General features: G+C 35.3%; 1 long non-coding RNA gene across 1 annotated transcript; it reads right to left on the reverse strand.

Moving 5' to 3' along the window:
- Positions 1-4736: 4736 nt before the first annotated feature.
- LOC147410201 (uncharacterized) lies at positions 4737-5411 on the reverse strand. The gene is made up of 3 exons (XR_015170393.1): positions 5333-5411; positions 5023-5110; positions 4737-4938 (listed from the first exon to the last, which is right to left on the reverse strand). It is a non-coding gene; the product is annotated as an uncharacterized LOC147410201 (long non-coding RNA).
- Between the last annotated feature and the right edge of the window lie 2170 nt (positions 5412-7581).

The following is a 7581-nucleotide window of genomic DNA, read 5'->3' on the forward strand; positions in this document are numbered from 1 at the left end:
CAACCAACCTAACACTCCTTCTCCAAACAACCCTCTTACACCTCCATTCCCCCCATCAACCATCACTCATCTTATCTTCCCAAACACTTTACCCAAATGGATTTGGGTAGGATCCAAACCATTTGGATCAAAACCTCACCCATTTTTATTCTTTACAAAATTACCCTCAATTTCACTCCAAATTTCATACCTCCCACCCCTAAAACCTATGTCATTATCCCTCCTTTCAAATTTTCACCCCATTATACTCCCAAACCCCCTCCAAACATCTATAAATACATTTCCCCTCATCGCAAAAATGGTTACCAAGTTTTACCAAGTCTTATAAGAAAAAAAAAAGAAATATAATCTCAATCTCTCCTCTACTCTCCTACTCTCACTATAACCTTCCAATAAGATACACACTCTTTCACATTCCACTAAGGACTCAAGGGAACATAGAAGTTAAAAGAAGAAGAAGAAAAGGAGATTAAGGATACAAGGTGGGTTCAAAGTGCACCTCCTCCCCCCTTTCTCTCTCTATCCTCTCCTCTTCCCTCTTCATTTTGTTTTAAATTAATTGAGCATGAATGGACCTCAAGGCTAAAAGTCTAAAAGGGTCATTTCCATCAATGAAATGACCCTATGATCAAGCCAAAAACAAATACCTACTTAGGGTACAAATGCACACACGTGGCACATTATTTTTTATTTTTTAAAAAAATCAAAGTGACCGTGTTACGTAGAGGTTACCGCTGCTTAACGGGGAGAAAAGGGTGCCTAACACCTTCCCTTTTCTCTAATCGAGCCTCTTACCCGAATCTCAAAGACTGATCACCCCTTATCCATCGTGAGTCACTAAAATGCCAAAAATGTCAATTTTTGAAAAATGTACCTCAGGTGACTATTCACACCCACTTATAACATGAATGATGGCGACTCCAAATCTTAGTAGATGTGACCGTCGTAATGACGAAAATCACGTATTTATAATATGTATTATTGATGGCCAACTATTTAAAATGGTAGCTATAGTAGGACTTATTGCGACAACCGCTATTGGCCATCGCTATAGGGTATTTTTTTTATAAAAATATTTGATCTTTTAGCTACGGCGACATCCGTCGCTATAAGTACTTTTGAAAAAAAATCATTTTACACCTGCCCCCCTCACATGTTGCTGAATATTAAAGATACCCCTATGTTTTGAAATTGATGACCTAGACCCCAACTAGCAACAAGAAAAGACCCAAATGCCCCTCTTCTTCATCTAGGATCAAAAGTATGGTAATAGCAACTAATTTTAACAAAACCTGCATTAAAAATGTCGTTCACATTGTATAATGAAAAAGCCAGAACATGATTGACCATTGCATATGAATGAAATGAAGATAATGTCACAAACCTAATGTACTAGTATGACAAATGTGCAGTGGCAACTAAGGCTTCATCTATGTAACGGAGCTTGTGGTGAATCTCATATAGCTCTCGAAGCCCTTTCAAAGTCTCTATGGTCTCATCAATAGTCAGTTCAGGCACTTTTATTGGCTGGAATCGTCTTTCCAATGCTGGGTCTCTCTCAATGTGGTTCCTGTATTCATCTAGTGTCGTGGCACCAATACACTTCACCAAATGAAATCATTGAACTTATTAGCACTTTATAAAAGACGATACCATCAATAAAACCTTTTCTAGACAGATAAGCATTGATCCAAATTGACCATGCTGACCGAAATCATAGAAGAGAAAAACATGGTTCTTTCAAGATGATCAAAGTTCTAAAAGTACTTAGAAATTCAAATAGATTTAGAAAAACTGAAATCATAAAATCAAGAACTGATCCAGAAAAAAAAAAAGAAATATAATCTCAATCTCTCCTCTACTCTCCTACTCTCACTATAACCTTCCAATAAGATACACACTCTTTCACATTCCACTAAGGACTCAAGGGAACATAGAAGTTAAAAGAAGAAGAGAAAAGGAGATTAAGGATACAAGGTGGGTTCAAAGTGCACCTCCTCCCCCCTTTCTCTCTCTATCCTCTCCTCTTCCCTCTTCATTTTGTTTTAAATTAATTGAGCATGAATGGACCTCAAGGCTAAAAGTCTAAAAGGGTCATTTCCATCAATGAAATGACCCTATGATCAAGCCAAAAACAAATACCTACTTAGGGTACAAATGCACACACGTGGCACATTATTTTTTATTTTTTAAAAAAATCAAAGTGACCGTGTTACGTAGAGGTTACCGCTGCTTAACGGGGAGAAAAGGGTGCCTAACACCTTCCCTTTTCTCTAATCGAGCCTCTTACCCGAATCTCAAAGACTGATCACCCCTTATCCATCGTGAGTCACTAAAATGCCAAAAATGTCAATTTTTGAAAAATGTACCTCAGGTGACTATTCACACCCACTTATAACATGAATGATGGCGACTCCAAATCTTAGTAGATGTGACCGTCGTAATGACGAAAATCACGTATTTATAATATGTATTATTGATGGCCAACTATTTAAAATGGTAGCTATAGTAGGACTTATTGCGACAACCGCTATTGGCCATCGCTATAGGGTATTTTTTTTATAAAAATATTTGATCTTTTAGCTACGGCGACATCCGTCGCTATAAGTACTTTTGAAAAAAAATCATTTTACACCTGCCCCCCTCACATGTTGCTGAATATTAAAGATACCCCTATGTTTTGAAATTGATGACCTAGACCCCAACTAGCAACAAGAAAAGACCCAAATGCCCCTCTTCTTCATCTAGGATCAAAAGTATGGTAATAGCAACTAATTTTAACAAAACCTGCATTAAAAATGTCGTTCACATTGTATAATGAAAAAGCCAGAACATGATTGACCATTGCATATGAATGAAATGAAGATAATGTCACAAACCTAATGTACTAGTATGACAAATGTGCAGTGGCAACTAAGGCTTCATCTATGTAACGGAGCTTGTGGTGAATCTCATATAGCTCTCGAAGCCCTTTCAAAGTCTCTATGGTCTCATCAATAGTCAGTTCAGGCACTTTTATTGGCTGGAATCGTCTTTCCAATGCTGGGTCTCTCTCAATGTGGTTCCTGTATTCATCTAGTGTCGTGGCACCAATACACTTCACCAAATGAAATCATTGAACTTATTAGCACTTTATAAAAGACGATACCATCAATAAAACCTTTTCTAGACAGATAAGCATTGATCCAAATTGACCATGCTGACCGAAATCATAGAAGAGAAAAACATGGTTCTTTCAAGATGATCAAAGTTCTAAAAGTACTTAGAAATTCAAATAGATTTAGAAAAACTGAAATCATAAAATCAAGAACTGATCCAGAAAAAAAAAAAGAAGATAAAAACAAGAGAATTCAAAATCCACTAAAAGAAAAAGAAACTAGAAAACCATGAAAAGTACTATAGAAAACAGTCAATCTTATCTTACATACTGCCCATGATCATTTATAAGAGTTAAATAACGAAAAAGACTAAAAAAACATTAATTTAAAAAAAAAAAAAACTATAGATGATTACTTTAACCAAATAAATAAAGCAGAAATTTAAACAAAAATAATAATAATTGGGTATTAATAGATAATTCCAAGGCCAGAGGGAATGAAATAGGGTTTTTGGTACTTGTAACCATAGAAAAGAATGAATGTTAAATGGTCTTGAAATAGTCTATTTGTAATTATAATCAATAATAAGTAAAGATGTTAAAAGTAGATACTAAATTTTCTCCTCAAGAAGATTACCAGAAGACACCAATCTGAGGAAAATTGGAAGAGCTCAAGCTATACGCTAAAAGTCTATATCAAACAATTTACTTCTTGAGCTGCTTAAATGAGTGCTACTGCTACACAGGTAGCCCAAATCCTCACCTTTGGTTTCTTAAACCTCAATAAGTGGTTCATGGGGCTAATCCAGGGATATAGATGGGAAACTGGTTCAACTCAGAGTGATGGCAATAGAGAATATAGATTTCTCATATATAGAGCTATGGTGAATACGGATATAGCAAGAGTAATAATATTCATACTTTGAACCCAACCTGGGCAGCCCATCATCAATCCAGTAGCGACTATTTGTAAGAACCAGAAAGCTAAATTACCAGTAGTTCTCTTCTTGTAAGGGTTGGTTTCAAAATGTTTGCAGCACCTATTGCACCCTCTACTGCAACAACTCCAATTAATGTGTGCACCTCATCCATAAAGAGTATTATCTCATCGCTTTGTTTAATTTCTTCCATCAGCTTCTTTAACATTGCTTCAAACTCTCCACGGTATTTTTTACCAGCAACGAGAAGACCCACATCTAGGGTAATAACCTGTTGCATGAATAAAACTTTGCATTAGAATCTGACATGAGGAGATGACGTAGAGAATCTTGGAAATGGAAAATAACAAATAAAAGGAAGCAACCAATATGACAACTAATTTGAGTTCGGGCACTGTGCCAAGCTTCACAGAGCATTACTTTAGTGGGTTTAACTCCCATGATATTGATTTTATTGCATGGGTGCAATATATTCAAGAAGCTCTAGTTATTTTCACTTTGGGTAGATTCTAAACAATCTTTTAATGTTCAAAATCATCATCAAGAAAAATTAATTGTTTCACTACTAGAAAGGATAAGCATTCAATCATTTATGAGCATATTCTTTCTTTGAACTGGAAAATCAATTTTTTCTAGGGTACTATGATTTTGTAAATCTAAGCATTTAAATATGATGTTAAAGAAGAAATACTGTTTGAAAAATTATACACCGGTTTTAAATTAAAAGATACCAACATTAGCAACATAACCCTACATCAATGTTCCTAGCGTACATTTTAGGTGTGTAGTATTCATCCTTGTTAACCTCTGAAAATTCTTAATCCCAAGAAAGTTATGAATACTCACCAACTTCCAGTCATCATCAATCACAGGAAAGCCAGTAATTCTGTTTTCAACAAGAACCTCCAATGATGTTGATGCAAAGATGTGTGTTAGAAACTAAGAATAATGACATACTTTATGACATCAAACCATGTAATGAAATACCTTCATCAATGGTGGTGGTGGGCTTTACCACATGTAAATCCTCTTTCTTGGTCATAAAATCACCAACTATATATAGTCCATTTTTTGGCTGTCAATCAACATACCATGGAAAGTTGGGCCAACTCATAAGTTAAATATATACTTCTGAAAAAAGATTTACAGATGGCAAAAGCTCCAGCAAAACTAAAATGTATGCACCATTTTTTCTTTTAAGAAATTAAATAAGTCATACTATGTTCTACATTCTTAAGTTGGGCATATGGGAAGATATAATCTAAATTTTCATGTAAGGTGTTTAACTCTATGCTACCTTCCATAATGGTGCTCAAATCCTTAGTAGCTTAACATAGCAGCCACAAGTTAGCAACAGGACTCCATGACAAAATACTAGAGAAACCAGAACGTTTGACCAACATGGCACACATGCAGGGAGATTAGAATCAAACATTTGATAGTTTCCAACAAGGAGATCACTAGGTGACAATCACGCGAATCCTCCAATTCTAATAGTGCTTGTTATTGATTTTACAAAACTGTTATGTTATCTTCCATAATAGAAAGAAAATAATACAGTTTCATCAGGTTTGGTGGCAAGGATCATCCATTCCATAGAGGTGCCCATCATAATATGATATATTTGATCCCTCTACATACAACATAGAGAGAAAGTGAAAAGTATCTAATTTTTTTTACCAGGGAGTAGATCATCGGGAGATGTAACTATTAATGTTGGGTAAAATATCCTAAGGGAGAGAGTCATTCTATCCACACATCAAGGCTTCTCAATGGTGGCAAGCAGAGGCATGGTTCAATTCCATTTCCACTACTCATCCTTGAGGCCTCCCGTTTGTGCCCAACTATCAATATGAAAAGACCCAGATGCCCTCTCTACTAGAGCTCATTGTGTTACTATTACACAGACTGATACAAATTCTCATAGAATCCAACTCACACACACACACACATAATAAAATGTCACCGGAATCCAACTCACGCACAGGCACGCACACACACACATACACTCCAACTCACACACACACACAAGTGCGCACACATACACATACGTGTGCAAACGTACACACACGAGCGCACACACACACATATAAATACCTATCAGCTTGCTTCCCTTTGTCAAAGAAATCCAAGAACACGAAAACTATGGAAAAAACAATCTTTTTAGCTCAAAATAGATAAAAATGTATAAAGAAAGTTAATAACTCCTTTGCTAATGGAATCAAAACTACATAAAGTCATCCAAACTTACACCATTGAACTCCTTAAGAAAGACAACCCAATGGCATATGAAAGCTTCTTTTAAACCACCATGATGTAAGATTTTGCTTGATTGAGTCAAGCCCATCTTGTGAATACGACTTGACTCCGTTTTGGTTGCCCAAGTGTGGGTTGGGCAACTCACCCTGTTCCAACCTTTTGAGAGGTCAAAAGGACAATGTGTGCAGGGTGGCGTCCAATCTAGGTAAGAGACTACTTTTTCATTTTTGGTCGGGGCTATATGAAAGCGCTCTCGATATGCGGGGTGCGCGGATCCGTTTTTGACCTTTGAGATTTGGGAGTTGCCACCTAGTTATTACGGTCTAGGAACCGAACATTGACTCGAAACGGATAAATAAATAACTAATCTATTAAAAAATATTGAGTTTGGGGATCACATTACGGGGTTGGAAGGTGTTAGGCACCAACCCTGCCCAACAAACGCCTGTTTCTACTAATTCTCAAATAAAACTACATTGCTAAAAAGACCAAAGTAATAAAAAAAATAGTCACTTTTTCGAACGCAACCATTTTTGTTCCCTTAGATCTGATATAACCGCTCCTTGTACAATACTTCTCGCTTCATTTTGTCACTAAATTCTTTTAAATCTCCAATGCGAGGTATCTCCTTCTTATATCTGAATTTTTTTAATTTATTTATGAATTTCTAGGTATTTTTGAAGGACTTCTAACTATTTTTTGAGATAAAGTTGAGGTATGGATGTTTGGTAAGGAGTTAGAATTTCAAAATTAGGGTTTTATAGGAGGTTAGGGAAGTTTTTTTGACCTACTTTTCTTAAGGTTTATTTTTGATACGAGATTAGGGTATGGAAGCTTCTATTTATAGATTTTTTAGGTGCTTTTTAGATAGAGTTAGTGTTTAATTAGAATTACATTAGATAGTTGTAGAGTTTGATTAGAATTATAGAGTTAGTATTTAATTAGAATTATATTATGTAGTTTTAGAGTTTAATTAGAATTCTATTAGATTTAGGTTTGACTTTAGTATTATATTAGGTAGTTTTAGAGTTTAATTAGAATTTTATTAGGTTTAGGGTTTGACTTTAGTCTTATATTAGGTAGTTTTAGAGTTTAATTAGAATTATATTAGGTTTAGGGTTTGACTTTAGTCTTATTAGATTGATTAGGGTTTTGACTTAAGTCTCACTTGATTGACTAGAATTTAGGGTTTTATTTAAGTCTTATTTGATTGACTTGATTTTAGGATTTGACTTAAGTCTTATTTGATTGACTTTAATTTTAATTAGGGTTTCACTTTACATAATT

Source organism: Akebia trifoliata, chromosome 2 (genome assembly GCF_017979445.1).
Source record: "Akebia trifoliata isolate Shusen 1 chromosome 2, ASM1797944v1, whole genome shotgun sequence".
Classification (NCBI taxonomy): domain Eukaryota; kingdom Viridiplantae; phylum Streptophyta; class Magnoliopsida; order Ranunculales; family Lardizabalaceae; genus Akebia; species Akebia trifoliata.